This window comes from Acartia tonsa, chromosome 5, assembly GCF_053477335.1.
Source record: "Acartia tonsa isolate MP-2025a chromosome 5, ASM5347733v1, whole genome shotgun sequence".
NCBI classification, from domain to species: Eukaryota; Metazoa; Arthropoda; class Copepoda; order Calanoida; family Acartiidae; genus Acartia; species Acartia tonsa.
Genome location: NC_137264.1, coordinates 44,801,389 through 44,825,854, shown reverse-complemented (window position 1 = coordinate 44,825,854; position 24,466 = coordinate 44,801,389). Strand labels below are relative to the sequence as shown.

Sequence of the window (24,466 nt, the reverse complement as noted above, 5' to 3'; positions counted from 1 at the left end):
ATGGATAGAAATTGAAAACAGTAAAAGTGTCTGACTATGACGTCAGAAAAAATTAACAATTAACCAATGAGAGGCCGCTATATATTTTACCATTGTGAATACTGGCTTCTCATTGGTTAGTTGTTATTTTTTTCTGACGTCATAGTCAGACACTTTTACTGTTTTCATAGAAATTTAATACTTCAATATAATTCAAATAGCAACATAGAATAAAAAAAATGAATTTATTCTTTATACAGTAAAATAATGGGTCTAATCATTCTGGTCAATGAGAGTTTATTACGGATTATTGGAGCACTATGAGTCTTAAACATTTATCGCTTGGAGAATTTGAGCTCATATATAGACATTTATTTCCTACATAGATCTGTCATGGATCTTAATGCAATAAAGCAGGCTGTTTTGTAAATGTTAAAAATTGGAAGATTTCATTAAACAAAAGTTCCCGCAAATATAAGTATTAAATAAAGTAACACTCAGTAGACAACCAACTCTTTAATTCTATGACCTTTGTCTGTAAAATATGAGTTCATTATGCCTGTTTTATTAGACAAGGAATTTTTCTAACAACTAGTTCAATGACAAAATTTTATCAACAAACACACAGATACACATACAGAAATTCTTATATCCTTTATTGTAATGCATAATGAATAAATAAGTAAATATAAAAAACCATAAAAAAAAGTACACTCAACAAAAGCGCAAATGTTGCAATAAAGATAAAACTCCGCACAATGCCGCGTAACACATTGCAACTGTTAACAAAGACGATTTTGTCCAATTCCAGCGAATATTTATTCGAGATTATAGACAAAACAATTTCAAGATTCAAATTTAAAAACAAACATTTCGTGAACAATGTGAAACTTTGCTAAAATGGAGAACTCAATCAGTGTGGTTCAATGATTAGCAAGATCTTAAGGGATAAACAAAAAAATCGATATATTGATGTAAAATGTACATCCCCATTACCATTAGTAATTAAAACGTTTGGATACACAACTAAATTAAACAACCAGTCAAGATTCAATAAGAAAACGTTATTATAAGACTTTAGGGACTAGTGTAATAGTGTAAAATGTCCCCTTCCTCCCTGCAAGCGATGGGTATTAGACGTTAGACCAACTGGCAACAAGTGACACATATAGAGAAGCTTTGCTACTAAATTTGCACCAACATACAATAACAGGGTTGCACAATTTGGATATCACCAATTAATTAAATAATACACCATTTTCGTAAAATAAAAAATGTAGGTAGATAGGCTACTCTAAAAGTATCCTTTTTGGCGGGTTGTTTACTTTTTTCTTCCTGGCGACTTGGAATATCTTAAAAGTATAGTGTCCCACCCACCTTATTTTAAAGTATTTAAAAATAAGTAATGGGGGGAGGGATTTGTAATGTATTTGTTTTAGGGAAGTTATGTTATATTTGGTACTGGTAAACAGCACCTCCCCCCTCATTTGATTTTTTTTGACAAATAAGGGTTTAGGTTTTGTGGGTTCACTTGTCACTTTGAGGGAAAGCATCATTCTCACGAAAGATACAAATTTATATTTCTGCATCCATTAAAAAAAATATTCCGAAAAAAGTTTGGTAACCCTGTTTATGTTAAAGGATGGATGGTTTAAGATAGCAAAGTACCGAATGTGTCACATCAAATTAATTACCATTCATTTGCAGCTGTTTCAGCACTGTAGCATAATTGTTTAGGTGAACCAAAAGAGTCAAATGAGCTGTAAAAATTTCGGTATAATAAAACTGGTTGTGATCTTATAATTTTTCATTTTGATATCCACAAAATTTCTTTAATTGGTGCTATAAATGATTTTTCCAATACCTGGATCCAGTGTTAGAGACCTTTTTGAATTTTTCGTCTACTAGCAAATTGGTTAACTTGGTTAATATTTACGAAGATTTTAGCTGATATTCAAAGAGCCAATTGAAAGTCGTCACAGGGTCTACAGGGCGGTGACATACAGTTGTTTAACCCCTGCCCCCCTCTATTGTTTTTACTTTGATTAAAAACCATGTGCACGTGACTAATTTCAGGTATTGTCAACTACATTGCATAAACACTTTATGTTTGGAGACAAAATGTAATGTGAAGGTCAAATTAAAGTTTTTGTGGGTACTAAAGCATGCACATTTTTACATAATTACATAATACTTATTTAATACCTATATTTGCGACAACTTTTATTACACAGAATCTTACATTTTTTTAACATTTACAAAACAGCTTACTTCATATTATCAAGATCCATGACAGTTCTTTACTATCTAAAGCATGCACATTTTTACATAATTACATAGTACCTATTATCTAAGAGGGAGGAGCAATTGGGCTGTGTGTTACACTAGTCCCCAAATTTTTATAATAACGTTTTCTTATTTTCTGGCTTAACAACTTAACAACATTGAGTGTTTAAATGTTTCAACCACTATGTTTAATCTAAAGGAGGTGTAATTTTGTATATCATTATTGGTGATGACAACAATCTATCGGCCATTGTGTTATCCCTTTAGATTCCATACTTATTATATTTTAGTTGCTTTGCCTCTTTCTTCTACTGGAGAGCGGGAGAGTTCAGGAAAATAGCCTATATCCACCTCATGATAATCAAAAGGCTCCATTAAAAGTTCAGTAATTACAACCTGAATTTCCTGACATCTAGCCTCAGACAAAAAAAAACCTTACTACTGTATATTATATAGTTATGTTTATGTAACTATGGGCTGATCCCCTAGCTATAGGGGCTTTCCTTAGGGCATACACACATCTTAAAAGCAGAGAATAGTTATTTCTCGCATCGTATTATAAACGGCTTTCCGCGGATATAGAATGTACAATTATAAGATTAAAACTAGTTTTTTTAGCCCCGTGGTGCCGAAGGCACCGGCTAAAAAAACTGGTTTTAATCTTATGATTGTACATTTTTATATTCGTAGAAAGCTGGATGTAATATGATGCTAGACATAGTTTTTTCGTATGGATGAGAACCGGTTCCTATCCACCGGATTCGAATGAATACGAGAAAGATAATTTAATCATGCCCTCTCTGTCCAGGGATAAGGGATAGGAAACCTGGCCATAAATTAGGTCCCGGCCTAGTTTTGAATGGGATATTGCAACTTTTACCATTTCCTAAGTAAATGACATTACTGGAGGCAGCTCCAAATTAGCTATCGCTCTAAACCAATAAGGATAGGCTTGTTTTGTATCAACCAATAGACAATTGGAGGCAGGCTATATAAAAACCGCGGCATTTTTAGAAGCAGACAATTCAAGAAAAAATAATGATTTGTCTGCTACTTTAAAATAAATATAAATGGTGTTTGGTTTATTGGTTTATAAAAAGTTCAATTTTTACTTTACACACACACACACAGCTATTTCATTAGCGTTGATAATGAACTAATACTAATGCACCATCCCATTGTAACAGGCCTGAAATGATATTTTCCTACGTTTCCCATCCCCTATCCCTGTCTCTGTCATTCACTAGTTGATAAACTTCAGAAGAATTGTTAAATAGTAAAAAGTACGCTGTCCAAACTTTTCCTCCAATAAGTTTAATATACATAAGATGTAATTTTGTTATTATAATTAAAGGAATAATAATTATCCATCCCATAAGATTTCTGGATAACTTAGGGCGTATTTCATGTTAATTATCAAAAACAAATGTAAAATTGATAATAAGATAGGATAAGATAATGTCTATCTATATAAAAATTGATAAAATAATTATATGTATAGTGTATCATTTGCCAAGTGAACCACTTTCCTGCACTATCTCTCCGATTTCAGTAATACTCTATATTTTGGTCCGTTGGGTGATTTAAGGATGCTAGATGGCAAAAAAAAGTTTCAGAGTCTTTGGATATCTAGATATCTAGCTATCTATGAAGGTAGCTTTTATGTATATTCAATTTAATACATTATTAATAGTAATGTATGTACAGATGGATCTTGATTAGCGGTTCTCTTTTACAGTAAATGTCCAGGGAAGGTTTATACCTATCTTATGCTACCAGTTAGTTAAAGAACTTAAATTATAAACTTATAGATTTTTGTTTGTTTGTTCTATATTTTATATTTAGCTTTGGTTTTATGGATTTTGTCATCCTTACCGATTCAGTGATCATCTCTTTAGTCAAGCAAAGCTTAGTAACTATTATGGTCGGTGGGTCTGTCCATAACGTACTGGTCTTGTTGTTGATTTAGGCATATTAGAGTTGTCAAACTTGACATGATGATTTCTGGAAAAGTTAGGTTCAATTTTCCTTTCCAGAAAGTCATTGTATCATTTTTTACAAATAATTTTTCATATGATTTTCCTACTTATTTTCTTTTTTGAAATTTAATTCTTTATATAGGTACTAGCGGCTATGCCCCAGAAGGCCGCTAGGTGCACTTAAGTGAGTTTAGTGAGTGAGTGGGAGTTTAGTACTACCCTCTGCCAAAATATTTAGAAACATTCTCAGGACCTATATGTAGCTTCACTGTAAAGAAGAACCATTTTGGTTAAGCAGATAGCAAGATCCTTCGGTACTGACAGACAGACACACACACAAAGGAAAAATGAAGCATCTATATAATGTCTAAATATTCTAAAAATGTAAGTATATCAATATCAAGCATCCTGTATTTACGTAATTTTTATATGTTTCAGATTTCTAAAAATGTTATTTATAAAAATTTTTTCTCTATGTTTGTTTGTCGGCCCTTCTGATTAGTTGAGCTTCGCTTTTATGGATGTGACCATCCTTGTTAGACTACACATACTATGAATTCTGAGAACCTGCATTTATGGAAAATCCCCTACTGCACTTTGCAGCTGTGTAAAATTATATAATGAACAATATAGCAGATATAGATCCCTACTCTTGGGATGATGCTACCGTTTGGAAAATTATATTACCCAATTATTTCTTCCCTTTGAATTGAATAATATGGTATTAGAATAAACAAAGGTTTTAGTCTGCTAAAGATTCCCTTTTAAGTTGGATTGAGTATTGTGTCTGACAGCCCATCTAATGTTAGTGTTGTCACGTTTTCCACAATCCCTCAGGCATCTAAAGGGGTAAGACAATGACCGACAAATTTTTGTACACCACCAATGATGATACACAAAACTAATCCTTTAGTAGATTATAGTTAGTGGCTGAAACGTTTGGACACTTAACTCAATCAATCAACCAATCAAAATTCAATGTAAGTCGCCAAAGACAACGAATTAAACTTTGGGGACTAGTGTAATAAACATCCCATGTCCACTCCCTCCATGACCATTACTTGATTTGGTAAACAATTTTCCTCCCAGAATTTTATATACAAATTTTCCTGCTACAAACGGTGTTTAACCACGTCCACATATGTATTAAAACATACAAAAATCGATAAAACGACATTGTTTAATCAGCTAAGAATCTTAAGGTGTAAAACAATGAACGATAAAATGATTTACATCCCTCTTTATAATAAGCAAAATTAACCCTTCTGTAGATTAAAAATTAATGGGTAAAAAGTTTGGTCAATGCTAGTATAAACCATCCAACTAAGCTTTAATAATAGTACCCAAAGTTTACGGCAATGAATGAAAAGGATACTATTACTAAAACTTTGGGTACCAAAACAATTTGCAGTCCAACCTCCACTCACCCCTCTACAAAAGCAAACATTAATTAATTAAAAAGGTATCATACCCCAAGAAATCAGAACCTCAACATGATATAAAAACTAAATTTTTGTTTTGCTATTTATTTTGGTGGACGATAATTTTGTGGAAGCGACCAAACACAACAAATTTACAAATAGATAACTTTTCAAATCTTAGATGTTTAAAACTTTTTATTTTTGAAATTTATGTTAATAACCCTTCTGTGATTATGTTTAATTTTTGTAGATTTTTTATGTGATTTTGGTGGATTTTTCACGAAAACAAGTTTGCCCCACTAAGCGATTAGTGGGGCAAATTTTTTTAAAGAATCCACCTCTAACCTGTCCTTAACCATCAACGTTAGCTTTTAGCACATATGGGATATGAGTAAAACCGCCTGTCATATTTGAAATGAGAATTTTTACTATCAAAAGGTAAGTTTAATATTCTAGTATCGGCTTTACTTATAATAAGTAATCTAAGATTATACCAAGAAAAGGGAAACAAATTGCAGATGGGGGGGGGGGGGGGCAAGGTTTATACGCCAATAGTGCGTTGAACTTATTATAATATAGTAATTTCATATTTGACCAAGCAAATATCTGATCATCTATCTATCTATATATTTATTTATTCAAGTAACAAGCATAATAATTTAAAATTGTTATAGCGTGCAGGGAAGGAGGGGACATTGGGTTGTTTATTACACTAGTCCCCAAAGTTTTATAATAACGCTCTCATATTCGTTGGCTTAACAACTTTGGGGACTTTTATTGAATTTTTATTGGATGGTACTTGGAGTGTCCAAACGTTTCAACCACTAATTATATTCTACAGAAGGGAGAATTTAGTTTATTATCTGTAGGAATGAACATCAATTTATCGACTCTTGTCTTATCCCTTTAGATTCCTGTGTTTCGTATCTTGTTCTTGATAGTGTATTATAGAGTATAAAATCTATTTATCATTATTAGGGTTGGGCCGGATATCCGGCATAAGAAATCAGCCGGATATCCGGTATCCGTCCCAGCTGTTGCTGTTGATGTGTTAATTCAAAATTATTGGCATTTAATACAGGGATTTAAAGGGATAAGACAATTACAGAAAAATTGATGTACATCCTCAATAAGATGAAACACAAAATTACAACTTCTGTAGTGTAAAATTAGTGGTTGAAATGTTTGAGAAGTCAACTTAATAAAACAAACAATCAAAATTCACTAAGATCCTCAAAGTTGTCCCTTCTAAAAATATTTCTCACAAGCTTAAAAACTGTATTTAGACAATTTGTTCTGTACTAAACTGGCTCCTAAAGGATAGGGGCGAAGCGACTTTAAACTTTATATTTATTAGATGATTATACATGTTTCTATTATGATATTTCACAATTTATTTTATTATTCAAAGTTTATATGATATCTAATGATACTCCTATCTATTTTATCAGATACCAAATCTTACAATTTAATAAAATGTATAATTTAAATTTAATTATTTTTTTTCCATTTCGATTCAATAAATGTAATTATTTATAAAACTAGCATAAGCAAATGACACAAAGTATAAGGTCTTCTGTCTGTACCGAAAGATCTTCTTAACCACTGAACCGATATGGTCATTCACGGATGGGAAGGTTTATAATTATTTTGGGGGAGGATACCACCACCGTTCCAATAGACTAAGGTGACCCCCTATCCCCGAGGGGCAAAGGTCTACTTCCCCCCACTTCCCTAGAGGCCTCTAGGGGCGTATCTGCTAGTATTTCATATAGGACAGAGAATATTTTTATGTTTAAACATGCACTATTAAAAGCCACAAACCATAAAAGAACTTTTGTGAAAGTCATGCTTATATTTTCCACCTAATTTACTCTAAGCAATATTTAAAGTTCATTTACTTTAAGTAAGTTTCAAAGTGTAAATAAACGTCAATAATTATGCGGGTAATGAAGTTGTAAGTGTGCTAATTTGTGTCGGCTATATTAATAATATACACAATAGGGTGTCCACGGATTTTATATATGTTACAGTATAGAAACTATACCTTAAAAATATAAAATCTGGGATCTAAAGGGATAGGACAATGGCCGATAAATTGATGTAAATCTATAATGATGACACACAAAATTACTAATTCTGTAGATTAAAATTAGTGGTTGAAACGTTTCAATACTCAATTTAATAAACCAACCAATAAAAAATTTAAAACTTTAAAATAAAGCTCTAAATTCAATTATTATCGGTTACGCCCCTAGCTTCTAGGGTATCTAAGGGGTAAGTATGGCGCATAAAATAGCCTAAAACTATCCTAAGACTTAAATATAAAATTAAAATAGCTTAAATCCATCCAAGGTCCTTTGTGAATATTCCCTTAAACGGATAACTTAATAAGTTTAGTAACTAATGAAATCTTAGGCTTCAGAAAAAAATCTTACTGCTTTATGAAATAGGAGAGTCCAAATTCGTTTAATTGTTACACTTCATTATACATTTTTAAAATATTACAGTCTTGAATATGTTATAATGGTCCGTTCTCTGAATTCAAGCATACCATAATCCTATGGGTGCCCTAATAGAGAAATAATATTTATTATTATTATTACTATACTTAAAATTGAAATATAACTATAACATGGTGTATTGTTACTTAAAAAGGTCACTCATAAACTTAATCTTATATGTCATATTTTCTCTTTGTAAGATTTCATTAACCACTGAACCGATTTAGTTCTCTATTTTAAAGGAAGATTGACATTTACACAGGGTTGGTTTCAGGCTATTTCATTGTTTTAAAAAAAGGATCCCCCCCCCACCTCCAAAGCTAGAGTTGCAGCCGCTAGTAATATAATTAAGATTTATATATCAAGTAGTGTTAGAATATTAAGGGTACAGCTTATTATAATTGAATAGAACAGTAAACTGTAACACACAAATAATATAGAATTTTTTTATTTTGATGTATTTTTGATGAGTATATTTGGTCAAATAATACAAATATATCTAAATCAATGACTGTACCATTCCATGTGAGGGTGTAGGTTTATATAGTGTGGGACATTAGTGCATATCTGGAGGCAGTCTCATGACTAATGGATTCGGATATACTTGTTATTAATCATCAAATTATTACTTGCTTTTATGTAAACACTTTAGAGTTTAAGTAGAGTTTTTTCAGGGATCTTAAGGGATAAGACAATGGACGATAAATTAATGTAATCCCAATAAAGATTTTAAAGCAACGAATGGTCATTTTTAAAATACATGATCAAATTGTGTTGCTTCATAAGACCTACACTAAAAAAGTTAAAAAGCAACATGTTTAAAATGGACGTACGGACTTTCTGGTAACGATTATAGAGTTGATTCGCTTTCTAACTCGTACCTAACTCCTATAGGAATCATCATGCAAAGATTGAAATCGATGGGACAATTCTATCATGCCTAAATTAACGAAAAGAGTCTACGGACGTACGGACCGACCCTAAAGATAGAAAAGCTTCGCTTTTAACATACTTTATTTGCTTATAGGGATTAACTCCGATAACGACAGCCGATAAATTAAAGTACATCCCCAATGATGACACACAAAATTTCCTCGTCTGTAGATTAAAATAAGTGGTTGAAACGTTGTAACACTCAACTTAATAAACAAACCAATCAAATTCTAGTTAAAGTCCCCAACGAATACAAAAATAATATTTTAAAACTTTGGGGACTAGTGTAATAAACAGCCCATTGTTCCCTCTCTCTCTAGGATTAACTAACAATCAAAGTATGTAAAGTAAGAGGGAGAGAATATTAAAATGTAATGGATTTATTACGATAGATGGTGTAATCAGACACAATAAGCCTTCTAAATTAACAAGGAATTTCTAGCATAATGAGGTAGGATTGATCCTACTGGTACAGTTATAAGAAATTAGGGATTTAGAACATTTGTATTTTTTTTCTCAAGATTATTACAAAACATTGAATAGACTTACATAATCATATGAGTTTAAATAAGGTCAATAATCACCCAACAGGGGTAAAACAGGGGGTAACAAGTATATACGTCCACGGGTGGGGGTAAAGGGGTGTTTACCCCATCAAACATTACCAGAAAGTCCGTAGTCCATTTTAAACATGTTAGTTAGTTGTCTTTATTCTTGAGAAATTTAAGTGACATAGGCATACCTATTCGGGGGATAGGTTCTTGATGTAAACAAAATTGTCATCTAAACTGTTAGCTGGACAGAGCGTCTTTTGGCGTTATAAAAATGGGAGATTATCCTTCTCTTTTTAAGGAGTTTTCTTTCCCACTTCTCCTCTCATGTCTCTCATTTTTATGACGTTACATGGCTGATTTTTAAGACATTTTGTCCAGCTACTCTAAACTGATAGAATTATAGAAATGATTTAATTATTAAAGACAAAAACAACATTAAAACTTTCTATGAATATAAAACACTGAAAAGCAACAGACAAATTTTAATTTTACCTACACCAAATCTCCAGGGAGTAAGGGAGGGGACAATGGGCAATTAATTCAATTTAAGAGTTTTTGAAGAAAGGCCATGAAAACCAGAATAATCCCGAAAATATGGTGGAAATTGTAAAGTGATTGTTGATTAAATCTAGAAAACCATAAACTAAGAAAAAAGTTCCAAGAAAAAAAGCAATCATTTGAAAATAAGATTACCAGTATTACAGACTGACATAACCATTCTGTAATTAATTACTAGAAATATCTCCCTGGATCTCTTCAGATGACAGGGAAAGAGAAAAGAGATTTGGGGGCAAGTGATGTGAACACGGAAAAAAGGGGCAGGCAGGCGTGTAGCTGGATGGGCAAGTATATGACCCGCACGCCTTCCTGCCCCTTTTTATCCTGTTTATTTCCCCCACCTCCCTTCTCCATTTCCCTTTCTCGTCTACTTTTAAAAAGGAGGTGGGGATGAAGGGAGTGAAATATAGTATGGGAGGGGGGCCGTGTATTTATATTTGAACTACTCTCTGTCTGCAAAACTATACATATTCAAAACTAACATAGCGAGTAACGGCATTTCTTGCGCAAGTCCCCAAACTCAGTCAGAAACTGCTAAATTCTTGCACATTCCCTTTAAGCCAGTCCCCAAAGTCTGAGACTCCTAAAGATTGAATATTCGATCCATTGTCCCCTCCCTTACTCCCTGCCAAATCTCCATACAAAATCTCTTAAAAACCATCCGCCCCCTTGAACACCCCCCTCCCCCTGTACTCATCCCTCTTTGAATTGGAAACTTAATGAAGTTTTAAAGTTTGAGATTATCTGGTAATGAAATATATATTGTTTAGTGCCCCGGGCCAGATATATAATAGCTTCAACTTGCTATTGTTTAAAAAGAGTGCCTATGATAATACACAACAAAAATTTAAAGTGATTTAATGTCTGTCAGTCTGTCCGTACGAAGCAAGATCCCGTGGTTTCTGCTTTCCAGGAAAGTTTAGTATTGTGCGTCCATTTTAAACATGCTGATTTTTTTACTTTTTTGACAACAATTTTAAATGTTATATAATCATCCTATTCATCTGTTATTTGGAATACTGATTCTTAGGACAATAAAGTTCCATGTTATAAACGAAGCTTCTCTATAATCAAGTCTTAAAAATGTAAGTATGTCATTTAACATATCCTGTATTTACTCAGTTTTCCAACAAATTGACTTAAAATTTTGTTTATGTTTAAACATTTATATTCTGTTTCTTCAGTTTTGACACTTTACAAGTGTTAATGTTCGCTTTGTTTTACCGTTTCAGAGCTTCTCTCTTATGGATATTGTCATCCTTGTTAATATACAATTCATTGTATTTTGTGATTATCTTTTATAATTTATTTTCAGTATTGTATGAACATATATGTTATAAGACTTTGTATATAGCAATATATATTTATAAATATGTGTATTTATGTACCATAATCTATTGTATTAACTCAAATTATAATAACATATAAATAAATTTACTGTTAGTTTTTGGAATGAAATCAGAGAGGGAGAAATTACTGAAGATTAAGCTGGTCCCCAAAGTCTGGAAAACCCATTCTCTTATTCGATGATCTTTAAAGGTTTGAATATTGTATTAGAGTTATTCCTTGCTTGATTTGTTCAGTCATTCCAATATTAAGAAGGATAACGTTGTTTATGTTGTCACCTGACATAGCAGCAGAAGAAATTATATTTAACTTCTTTAGTTATGACGCGGTGTCGGGCGCCAAGATTCGAACCTATCACGATGAGCGGATGCGGCACGTGCTAGCTAAGCCACGGTGCGGGCAAGGTAAGTTAGTGAAGTCATCAACCCTCTAAGTGATATGGCCTCAATAACAAAACTTTCTCCAAGAAGATGTGACTGGATTAATAGATACTCGCGTAGCCCAAGAAAGGATGGGGGCGAATATGCTATTGACAATGTGAAGTAGTAAGGATGATTTGTAAAAAAAAGTTAGACCTTAAAATGATATGCTTTTGCCTTAAGTTATTATATAATTTCACAGTATTCAATAAATTTTAATATTTCAATTATGTATATGAATACATTAACATGAATAAAATAAAAGAGAAAATTAACATTACAATGTTTTTCCTTATATCTTCATATACAACTAGCGGTTACGCCATCAGAGGCCTCTAGTGGCACTGTAAATGTTTTTTTGGTTCAAGTCTCTACGATACCTACCTTAATTTGCGTTCAAGTCTCTACGATACCTCGTTATATTGCGTTGAAGTCTTACGCGTCAAAAAAATTTGATTTCTTGTGATTTCTCTTGGGAGGGTGGTGGTTCCCTTACCTAAAATAGTTATAATCCTTCCCAGGACCTATAAGAAGCCACCCTGTTAAGGAAAGCCCGATCGGTTCAGCGGTTAGCGAGATCCTTCGGTACACACAAACAGACAGACAGAGAGAGCGACAAACAGACAGACATCCTGTTACTTTATTATAAGAATCTATTGATCACCTCTATAATTAAACGATCAAAAAAATTTGAAATATTCTAAACATAGGACTCCTTGGACGACTAGGCATCAAATTATAAGCAAAGCATTTTTATAATCGAGACTAGAAACGTTAGTACGTCGAAATAAAAAAAACTCGATATGTTCACACGGAATTTATGATATTTTTATCCTTGATTTTTTTGGTTTAGTTATTCATCAATATTTGTTCAAAGTGTTTCGCTAATATTGCTATAATTTGATATTAGCGTTCTTGTTGTGTATTAAGTCTGAGATGAAAAATTGTCTAATTATCAAATTATCTTATTTACTTGAAGAAATATTCTCATTACTCATCATGCAGGGGGGGGGGGACATTGGACTGTAAATTATATTGGTGCCAAAAGTTTTTTTTTAAATGCCCTTTAATTCGTTCGCTTAAAATCTTTGAACACTTTTAAAAATATTTGTTAGTGTCGAAATTTTTACTTCAATTGCATTAATCTACAGAAGGATTTATTTTGTGTATTAATTTATCGCCCATTGTCTTTTCCCTAAAAACGCCCGTGCAAGATGGTATGTTATTTTTCTAAATATGGTGTCTTAATAATAATTACTATGCTAATAATCTACAGGGTCCTCGGTTCAAATCAGCCTAGAATTTGTAAGTAAAATAAGGATGACAACATCCATAAAAGCGAAGCTTAACAAATAAGAAAGTATAACAAACGAAAATTGATATATTTATAGAATAACAGAGCATTTAATATTCAACATTACTTAGAAGCTTGAAAAAAACTATCACAAAATTATATGTATAAATACAAGATAAGTATAATACATACATTTTAACACTTGATTATAGAAATGCTTTGAATATATTAAAACACCTTTTTGGTTTCTAGAAATCTTAATTGCAACAAGGATGACAACATCCATAAAAGCGAAGCACTGAAACGATAGGACAAACGGACATTAACACTTGTACAGTGTCAGAACTGAATAATCATAATATAAATGTATAAGAACCAAAGCAAGATTCAGGATAATGTTTATGGACATACTAACATTTTTAGGACTTGATTGTAGAGTTGCTTCGCTGTTGTCCCAGGAAACAAGAACATAGTAATAGTGTCTAACTTTTTATCTTTGTGACGTAACAAAAATCGAAGGATGAGAGGGGAGGTGGAAAAGGAAACCCCTAAAAAAGAGATGGATTTTTGTTACGTCACAAAGATAAAAAGTCAGACACTTTTACTAGGTTCGAATCAATATACCAAAAATCAGATCAATCGGATGATTAGATCACATAAAAATTTGTTGTTAAAAAAGTAAAAAAATCAACATGTTTAAAATGGACGTACGGACATTTTGGTGATGATTATAGAGTTGCTTTCTAAATCGTACCTAACTATTAAAAGAATCACCATGTAAATTAACGAAAAAAGCTAACCGTTACGGACGTATGGACAGACCTACCCTAATTATAGAAATGCTTCGCTTTTAATGAAGTGGATAGGTTCACCATATCATATAAAATATTTTCTTTGAAAAGCCTAATATCATCATCATAAAAATGGACATTAAAAAATGTCATGTTTGAACCTTGGACCCTGTATTTAATAGAAATAATGTTAATTATCCCCATAATTAAACTATAATACTTAAAATGGTAATTGCTATTTAGCAAGGAAGATTTTATACACAATTTTCTTTATTTTTTTTTCTATCTATTAATATATATATATATATATCTATCCATCAAACTATCTATTTATCTATCTATCTATCTATCTATCTATCTATCTATCTATCTATCTATCTATCTATCTATCTATCTATCTATCTATCTATCTATCTATCTATCTATCTATCTATCTATCTATCTATCTATCTATCTATCTATCTATCTATCTATCTATCTATCTATCTATCTATCTATCTATCTATCTATCTATCTATCTATCTATCTATCTATCTATCTATCTATCTATCTATCTATCTATCTATCTATCTATCTATCTATCTATCTATCTATCTATCTATCTATCTATCTATCTATCTATCTATCTGTCAATATGTTTAAGTAAGCTTAAGATATAAGAGTAGCTACCCTCTGTTGAAGAATCTGTATCAATATTTGAATGATATTAAGAAGATAATAGTCAGTCAGTCAGTCAGTCAGTACCTGCCGCCGTCGCATCCGCAGCCGCCGCTACAGCTGATTTCACTGCCGCACCTGCCGCCGCGCTCACCGCCGCACCTGCCGCCGTGACCGCCGCCGCATCTGCCGCCACGTCTGCCGCACTTGCCGCCGTGTCTGTCGCCGTACCTGCGGCATCTATTGCCGTACCTACCGCCACACACACCGCCGCACTTGCCGCCACGTCTGCCGCATCTGCCGCATCTACACCTGTCGTTGACTCAGCACCTTCCGTACCTGTTGCCCCTGTCGTTGACTCAGCACCTTCTGTACCTGTTGCCCCTGTCGTTGACTCAGCACCTTCTGATCCTGTGGCCACGAGGGCCAAAGCTAGAGACACCGCCAACAAAGCTAAGCAAAGCAAAGCTACAAAGGCGGTAATCACATCATGAGGTTAAGTATCTTATACGTCGGAAAAAAAGGTACTTAACAAAATTATTATCATCATTTTTAAATTCATTTACAAAGTGATTTATTTCGAAAAACTTAATGTTTATATCCACGTAAACTCTATATTATTATAATATTAATATTAAATATTACCCAACTTGTTAGAACGCCAACATAGCATATTAATTTCAATCTATTTTTCTTATTTTTCTGCTGATTAGCATATAAAATACTTGGAACTTGTATGAAAATGAGTAGGGGGAACTAAACTAGCTTGAAATGTGTTGCCACCCCCAACACACACATAAACTAAACGCTATCGGAATAACCATAGTAAATATGGTAATTTTTTTCGCTTTAACGATAATATATTGTATATTACCTATTTTTATTTGTCCACTAATATCTACTGTGTTTCAGATGTCCATACTTGATGTTAAGACGATTCCTCCTGCGGTGCTCCTGGACCAGCTCTGCTATGACAAACCTCCCTAATGATCAGATTAACCAGGATTACGGTAACTTAAACGATAACATTGGTCTAAATCTTATGAATCCGATTTACGGCGACTACTTTAACGATTTTGAGAACGAATTCGGAATAAATTGCGTTTTTTCAAGTGAACAAGGTATCGTACAGAAACTGAAAACATTCAATGAAAACCTTCTCAATATTTTTAGTATTAATTGTCAGTCATTACATTCTAAATACAATGATATTGTCTCCACTGTAGACTTCTTTAGACAACATGATATCCACTTAAATGTTCTGTGTTTTCAAGAATTATGGCTGAATAAGGATGTAAATATGGATTGCTATGGAATTAATAATTACGATTGGCATGTTAAACTCCGCACAAAAAGTAGGGGGGGAGGGGTGGGTATTCTAGTAAGCAAATATTATAAAGTAGATAAACTATTTGATAAATTTTCATTTAAAGAAAATATTCTTGAATCTATTTGCTTAAAAATTTCCCACAATGGACTAAAGTTTTGCTTACTAAACTGTTATCGGCCACCCAATCAGAGTAGTGCTGAAATAGAAGAATTTTTTGAACTTTTTTTGGACCTGATTGATAGAATAGCAGCTTTAAGCATACCATACTTCATTGTAGGAGATTTCAATTTTGATCTTTTCAAAATAAATAATATAAATAGCAACTCCATGAGAATTATTGAGTCTTTTTCCTTTAACGGTATCATAAATACCGTTACCAGAGCTACTAGAGTAACTAGAACCACTGCAACCCTTCTTGATTTATTCGGGGTAGGTAACTTTATTCAAAACCTAATGTCTTCCTTTGTCTTAACTTCAAAAATCTCCGATCACTTGCCAATTATTAATTCATTCCGAATAGACAGAGTAAATAAACCCAAACCTCCAGATTTCTTTGAAAAAAGAGAATTGAATGATGAAAACTTTGATGCCTTAAACTATGCACTCTACCACACTAACTGGAATCACGTTTTAAACCAAGACAACACAAACATTGCTTATGATAACTTTATTTCAACCTTTTTGAGACTTTATAATGAAAAGTGTCCAGTTAGAAAAAAACGAAAAAACAAACGTACCCAGCCTCAGCAGCCTTTCATGTCAGACTTTTTATTGCGTTGTAGATTGCATAGAGATATTTTGTACAGCAACTTTTTAAAAGACAAAACAATTGAAAATGAAAGTATTTACAATGTCTATAGGAATAATTACAATAGGCAAGTGAGAAGAGCAAAGATTGAATATTACAGACAACAAATAAGAGATGCAAACGGGGATGGGAAAAAACTCTGGAAAACCCTAAAGGAAGTCATTGGGTTTAGTAAATCTTCCCCTGAGTGCACATACCTTCAAGTAGGCCCAAACAAAATTGAAAATGACCAAGAAATAGCTAATGAATTTAATCGTTATTTTAGTCAGATTGGGTCTTCCCTAAGGCCTGAAATTCCTTCCACCCCCAAAAATTTCTTTGAATATTTACCACCCCCATGTCAAGATTCCCTCTTCTTTGAGCCATTGTACCCCTTCAAGGTTATTAATATCATTCGTAGTATTAAACCTAAGCGTTCCACAGACATAAATGATGTCTCGATGTATGTTCTGTCTCGCTGTGCTGATACCATTGCCACTCCCTTAACACATGTTTATAATTTATCACTTCAAAATGGCACTTTTCCTGAAAAAATGAAAACTTCCAAAATAGTTGTCCTTCACAAATCAGGTTCACTCAGCGAGGCAGATAATCATCGAGGAATTTCACTCATTGACAACTTTTCCAAGCCCATTGAAAAATATGTCTGTGAAACGCTGGTTAAGTTCTTGGAAGATCGGTCTTTTTTTAGCAACCGCCAGTTTGGCTTCATGAAAGGAATCTCAACCTTTCACAATGTATTGAACTTAAGCACATTGATCACCCAAGCACTCAGTCGAGACACTTCCTGTATGGCCATATTTTTGGACATAAGGAAGTGTTTCGACATGATAAATAGGGACATCCTTTTTAGCAAACTGGAGAATTCAGGGATAAGGGGGGTTGCACTTGATTGGTTCCGTAGTTATTATGCAAATAGGAAACAGCGTGTATATTTTAAGGGCCTTTTCTCCTCCACAATTGAATTCATTATCATTGGCGTACTTCAGGGGTCAGTCCTGGGACCAATTCTTTTTTTGATTTTTATCAATGACCTTGTTTCATGCAGTGAAGAGATCCTAATCAATCTCTTTGCTGATGACGCAGTGGGCTTCATTGAAAAGCAGAATATTATACAATTGATCAACCTTGCAAAGGAGCTTGTCCCCAGACTGACCCAATGGTACAATGCCAATAAACTTCTTATTCACCCCCGCAAGACCAAATGTATGGTCTTTTCCTCCCCCCGTGAGATACTCACCCCCGCTGAGCTCGCCGCTAAGACCAACTTTGAAGTCTATGTAAACAATGAATAATCATAACGAAAATGATGAGTCAAAAATCACTAAGTTGGATCTTGTGAGCGGTACCAATGAGGGTAGTATCAAACACTTGGGAATTCAATTGGACGAGAAAATGAAGTTTTCTTATCATCTTGAAAAAGTCTATAGCAAAGTCTCTAAAATAATTTATAGTATGAAAGTAATGCGTCATTTGTTGGACAAGAAACACTTAAAGCTACTCTATTCTTCTTATATTAAGTCGAATATCGAATATTGTTGTCTCCTGTTCACTGCCTGTCCTATGTATCTGTTAGCACCAATCATTAAGTTGCAGAAGCAAGCCATTAGAATAATCGAAAATTTACCTAGCAGAGCTCACACAGCTGAATTCTTTAAATCTAATGGCATACTTCCATTTAACCTGTTAATTGAATTCAATGTTTGTAAATTTATGCACGCCTATAAATTAGGCAATTTTCCCAAAATTTTCGAAAACACCTGGAATTTTGTTCAAGACAGACATACGTATGGCACTAGGAACAGGAACAACTTTGCTTACGAACCGGGCACCAATAGAAACTTTCTCCTGCACGCCCCTCTTAACTCTTTCCCAACTATATTCAACAACCTTCCACTTGAATTAAACTAATTGATAATAAAAATATTTTTAAGAAAAAATGTTTTACTTATTACCTAAACAAGATTGAGTTTTAAAAAAGCAAATATTTTAAAAAAGCAAATATTTTATTTTTGAAATTAAACTGATTGATAATAAAATTATTCTCAAGAAAGATATTTTACTTACTTATTACTTACTTTCTTAAAAAAAAAGCAAATACTTTATTTTTTCTCTTCCTCTATTTAACAATTTTTTGTTCTAACTAAGTTTCTATTCGTATCTTTAGCCCTCGACTTTTTGTAAGCACTTAATTTCTATACCAAAAAAATAATAAAACAGCATTTCTTTAACCTCAAATCTCAACGAGTAGGTTCCGTAGGAACCGACATACATACCTATGTATAGAGTAGCTTTAGCATAGTTTGTTTCTTATCCACTTTATTCATTTTACATTTTATATTTTGACTTTGACTTCTTCTATTATATTATATATTTTTTATCAAGCAACTAACGAATCGCGCAACCTCTACCTCTATTTTATCTAATAAAAAAATAACAAAGTTTTTTCATAATTTTGACCAAAAATATATTTATTTATTCAAATTTAGATATCGAAAATTTTGTTTAATATATGACTATCGCTGACTGGACTGGTTAAGCTCATGTAGTGGGCATAGCCATCTACTCGTCGTAGTCGCTGGAGTCATCGACGTCGTCGGGTTCCTGTTGGAGGAGCTCCTCCACAAGGTCCTGCTGGACGGTGACCAAGCGGTCCATGGTGGCGATGGAATCCATGTTGGCCTGGAAGGAGCGGGCGTACGTGGGCATTACTGAAATTAGCCTCACGACTAACCCATAGTTGGAGTACATCATGCGGAGGATCTCCTCATCGATGGCATCTTGGCGGAATCTCCTCCACATAAGTCTGTCGCCCTCGTACACGACGCCCATTAACCTCCTCTTGACCATAAACCAGAGGTCCAGACAGCGCCTGTCTACCCCCGGAAATGGGAGTAGATCAGGCACTGCCGCGAGGTTCAGCAGCTGCTGGACGCCGTGCACGGGTGCAGGATCATCGATTTCATCGCTTGAGTTCAACATGGCGATGAGCTCCTGCACCTGGTCTTGGAGGGGAACATCTTCTTCTCCTCCAGCCTCCTCCGGAACTTCCGGCGCCCCATCCGGTAAAGCACCTTGGCCTTGTCCAACTTCCTCTTCTTGATCTGACATTTCTGAGACAATTGAACTTTGACCCTACCCACCCCCATATTTATACCCCCCTTGTGTCTTAATACCATACATTATTCAATCTTAATTTAACTTATTAATTAATAAATAACTTTCCCTACTTCCGATTTCCCGCGTATTCCCCCTATGCTTTACAACCAATTGTCTCCCCCCCGCCCCCTCTTTTGCTTTATTCTTTTGCTTTATTCTGCCGTGCTTTACCGGAAAACCACTCTTCCCCCCTCCCCCTATTTTTCTCCCCCCCAGTATATACCAAACGATAGGCGCCGCTCCGTCTGTCTAGCTGGAAGTCACGGCCGCGCACAAACCACCCACCACTCCCCTTCTAGTTTTTTCCCCCCCTCCTCCCCCTAACCTGTTGAATTCCCTGACCCATCTCCCTTATTTTAACCAGTTTCTCACTTCACTTTTTTTTATGCTAATGAAAATTAATCCATAGCGAAATATTAACAGACATCCTATTACTCTATACATCCTTCATAAAAAATAAAAGTTCATAGCAAGATATCTAGGATTTATTAAACAAATCAATGAATTTATGATAATTTATGATATTTTAATACTTTTACTTTTTTGGATAAAACTAAACTGTATTATTCTTCAAAAACAATTTTATATTTCAATAGCCATATCAGTAACTTTTTGCAGTTTTTTTCTGTTGATTCATTGTTGATTTTTGTTGATTTTTGTGAACATCATGTGGACATTTCCGCGGGTGTTTTTGCGGATATTTTTGCGGATATCTTGTATATAAAGTCGTAGAGAACTTGACCGTAACTGGTTCAAACCGGAAATGGCCAACTTCTGGAACTATAGCTGGAGACAGGCCCCCTCTTGAGCAGTTATCCGCTCAGCAATTTCACCCAATTTAGCTTCATGAAACTCCATGTCCTTGTTTGGGTTGTATAGTGTGAGGGCCAACTCGGTTTCTAAATAACCCTGTTGGTATAGAAGACGGGCTACCTCACGACGTACTTCGTCACTGACATTGTCACCATTAACTATATTGAGAAGTCGTTCATATGTTATTGTCAATCTATTGCGTAGCGGCTGCCACATTTGTTGGTATTCTTCCTCTCCGAACATTTCGTGTCTAAACAATAGTAAGATTTAAACCTCACTAAAGCAAAGCTATAACCAAATTACGCGCGCAATAGCACGCCACAGTCTTTTTTAACATGACCCACTTTCACCCTTTTACCTTCAAAAAGGGGTGGAATCAATGGATTAATGATACGTTTTCGCCTTCCCTTAAAACCCCCTCCCCCCCCCCCCTCTTCCTCTCCCATTTTGTTGCCCCATTCACAGCCATGCTGTGACCAGTTCTCAAAACACAAAAATCAGATTCCGGAGGAATCGAACCATACATATTTAGGGACACACTCCCATTATCAAAATACCAAAATCAGATTCCGTAGGAATCGCATATGACCTATTCTTAGGATTTTTTATATCCATTCTCAAAAATAAAAATCAGATTCCGTAGGAATCGAAACCAACCATTACACCTTGTTCACTTAAGTACACGATATGATTATTATTAGGGTATTCTTGTCCTTTTTTGGACTTTTCTTTGGTTTTTTTTTGGATTTTTTGGATTGGACCAAGTGTTATCGCGAAATTTGCCGTTATCCTGTAATTATTGGTGTGGAGATGTCCTTAAAACCCGGACAAAACTCCACTCTATAATGAAAATAATTTGATATAAAGGAAACTGTCTATTTGGAGCTGAAAAGGGATCTCAACGGGAATAGCGACTCCTTATGGAGGTTTTGGTTCCTTAATTGTTCCGAATTCACGCTTGGAGAAGTTGCAACTGATAGTAGGAGGATGTCTGAAATACACAGCAAGATATTGTTTCATTGTTAAGATTATTATTTATTTGCACATATAACATTGTATCGGCTTGGCAAGCGTCAAAGTACACCAGTGGCTCCACAACCCTTAAAGGGTTATGCCAACTATCTGGTACAATGTTGCATGGAATTTTTATTGTAAAATATTGTCTCCATTCAATTTAAACTGGCCTGGTAACTAGGTGGAGATGAAGTTCGGCCAATTCCATGCTAGGTACTTAATAATTGTTATTATGTATATTATTATCTAACCTGCACCAAACACAACAAACCAGATGAATCAAACAAATCAAGCATAGTAACATAATTTATAATATATATCTAATAAAATATGTTGTACCTTTGAGGAAAATAAATCTTATCTTATCTTATCTTACACAAAAAGCATGGATGGAGGGAACATTGGGCTGTTTATTACAATAGTCCGCCTAGTATTATAATAACGTTTTCTTATTCGTGTGCTTGACAACTTTTGGGACTTTTAATTTTGATTGGTTGGTTCATTAGGTTTATTAGTGTCCAAATGTTTTTTAACAACTAATTGTAATCTAAACAAATAATATTTTTGTGAATCAATATTGTGGGGATGTACATAAATTTATCGGCAATTGTCTTATTCCTTTAAATCCCTGGACAAAAGGTCAAGTTTATGTAAATATATGTGTAACAATAGATATAAATTGATAATAATTATCTTTATAATTATAGATAATAAGTGTATTGTATATTATTACATTATTGTCATTTGAATGGTAACAACACAAGGAGGGAGGGGGACATTGGATTAATTATTAAACCAGTCCTCAAAGTTTATAAAATCGCTTTCTTATTTGCTGGATTAACAATTTTGGGGACTTTTGATTAATTAGTTCATTAAGTTGAGTGTCCAATTTTTTCAACCACTAATTGTAAACTGCAGAAAAGCTGATTTTGTGTATTATCATTGGATATGTACATCAATTTATCGGGCATTGTTTTATCCCTTTAGATCTCTGGGTAACAACAAGTTATCAGAGTTTTATCATATTTTACTTTACAATTTATCTTATAATACAAATTCTATACCATAAAATAAAAATCACAATTGAGCAAGAATGACATTAAAGCGAAGCTCGACTTTTTACTTTTAGGCAAACTAATTAATATAAACAATTAAAGAGTGACAGCGCCAAAAAATCTAAGGAGGGAGTGGACATGGACTTTAAATTACATTTGTACTTTAAGTTTTGTAAACAAGTTATATCACTCGTTTTCTGAAAAACTTTGGGGACTTTTCATAGATGTTGATTGGTTTGTAGAAACTAGCATCATCAAAACGATATAACTAACATATCACAGTTATGACAAATTAAAAGGACGAGAATCAAACCCTAATCTAAATTTGCTGATCATTTTTACCGATACATAAAGCAACATCGTAAATGCAAATTTGAAAGTAGTTATTTATGGGGCGGACAGGTGAGGGGGTGGGGGTTTTATTTTTCTATTTGTTTTGGGGAGTCGACTCTTTCCGTATAATTTAATCTTGGAAAGGGTGATTCTTAAGACAATTATGGGTCCTTTTTAAGATTTTTGCCTTTTTATTTAATTCTATCATGAAGCTAGAGATCCCCAAAAACTGCTTGAGCTAATTGGTTTTGTTTTCAGGGCAGCTTTTAATTGGAAAAAAAACTATTCAGTTAGAAATCTTTCTAAACCCAATTAAAAAGTAAAAAGTCTACATCTTCATTCAGCAATATATTTCAAGTAAAAAATACTAATTATCATTCGCATCTCTTAGTGAAGTGAATCAAGCAAATTTAGCTTGGTCAGTTTAGACAATTAGCAATTTTAATTGGAAAGAAGTTGTATCAACTTTTTTTTTTATAGCTAGCCGGTTCTTTTAGTAAGTAGTAGATGTAAAATTTTTCATAGAATTCAAATATGCAATCGGTTTTTTTGTAGACCTCTTATTTTTTAAGTAATTTAAGTTTTTTAAAAAAATAATTAAGTCGGTTTTAAGGTACTAAAACGCAACAAAATAAAAGAAGAAAATGGTCAGTAAGAACAAAAATAGTAAGATCTTTAATTTGACACCTTACTTTTAAAATTCTGTTGAGTAATTATTGAAAAAATCTATTTTTTTAACCTTGGTATAATAAAAACTTTAGACCTAAATATTTTCTCGAACAGACATAAAAAACATGGGTTCATATATACCATTAGAATCAGAAAAATATTACGAATCCATTGTAAGCAAAATTGAAAAAAATTAAAAAATTAAAAAATTACAGAAATGGCCAATTATTTTTTTTGTTCAGACAACACTATTGTTTTCCCTTTTTTACCCCCTCTTTACCCCCTCTTAACCCCCTTCCCATTTTTATACTCAATTGAAGAATTAAGACGTTGCCTGTACAACATAATATGATATTTTCATATAATTCCTTTTATTGTAGTTTATATACTATATTGTAAACTTTTTTTTTCAATTTTGCTTACAATGGATTCGTAATATTTTTCTGATTCTAATGGTATATATGAACCCATATTTTTTTATTTGTGAAATAATAAAATTAAGTTCAAAGTTTTTATTCTCGTGGGTTTAAAAAAATCGATTTTTTCAATAATTACCTGACAGA

At 33.5% G+C, this 24,466-nt stretch overlaps 1 protein-coding gene across 26 annotated transcripts in view; it reads right to left on the bottom strand.

The window, feature by feature from the left end:
• lap (phosphatidylinositol-binding clathrin assembly protein lap) overlaps positions 1-23,664 on the bottom strand; it is a 329,664-nt gene extending 306,000 nt beyond the window's left edge. For all 26 annotated transcript variants that reach the window (XM_080161852.1, XM_080161866.1, XM_080161867.1 and 23 more), the window contains exon 1: positions 23,621-23,664. The gene's annotated coding sequence lies outside the window, so the exon portion shown is untranslated. The remainder of the gene's footprint in view (positions 1-23,620) is intronic.
• Between the last annotated feature and the right edge of the window lie 802 nt (positions 23,665-24,466).